This window comes from Hyla sarda, chromosome 9 (assembly GCF_029499605.1).
Source record: "Hyla sarda isolate aHylSar1 chromosome 9, aHylSar1.hap1, whole genome shotgun sequence".
Taxonomy (NCBI): domain Eukaryota; kingdom Metazoa; phylum Chordata; class Amphibia; order Anura; family Hylidae; genus Hyla; species Hyla sarda.
Genome location: NC_079197.1, coordinates 23,177,694 through 23,178,247, shown reverse-complemented (window position 1 = coordinate 23,178,247; position 554 = coordinate 23,177,694). Strand labels below are relative to the sequence as shown.

The 554-nt window shown below is 46.4% G+C and overlaps 1 pseudogene; it reads left to right on the top strand.

Moving 5' to 3' along the window:
• The first annotated feature begins 244 nt into the window (after positions 1-244).
• On the top strand, positions 245-353 carry LOC130292152 (U2 spliceosomal RNA; annotated as a pseudogene).
• Positions 354-554: the final 201 nt, after the last annotated feature.

Genomic DNA, 554 nt, shown 5'->3' with positions numbered 1-554 from the left:
AAAAAAGAAGAGAACAATCATAGAGAATATGCGAATTTAGCGAACATAGGACGAATATTCGTCCATATATTCGCAAAATATCGCAAATTCGAATATGGCCCTTGCCGCTCATCACTATTTGGCTGTATCATCTGTGTTTTTACATAGGACTGCGGGTAAGATATCTCGAAGAAGCCACATATGCTGTAAATGACAAATTCAGCTCTGCTACATGATCATGGCTTTGTGTCATGAGAAAATGGATTGATTTTCTCGGCCTTTTGGCTAAGATCAAGTGTAGTATCTGTTCTTATCAGTGGTTTGGTCTTTGCCATTGATGTAGGATGAGTGCTGCATGGTAGGGGGCAGGTCTACCGGGGCGTTTTGGGGCTGGTTCTGAGGAATCAGCTCGATGGCTGCCCCGATGTGACCTGTTTCCCTCCGGGTCTCTCCATGAGGCTGAGAGGGTCTAGAGCCGAGGTACTTTAGACTGGTGACCCCGAGGTGCCGAAACGCACTTTGTGTATTGGCTCACTGAGTGGAAGCACGGGCACCATGATCTCTTGTACTGTCAT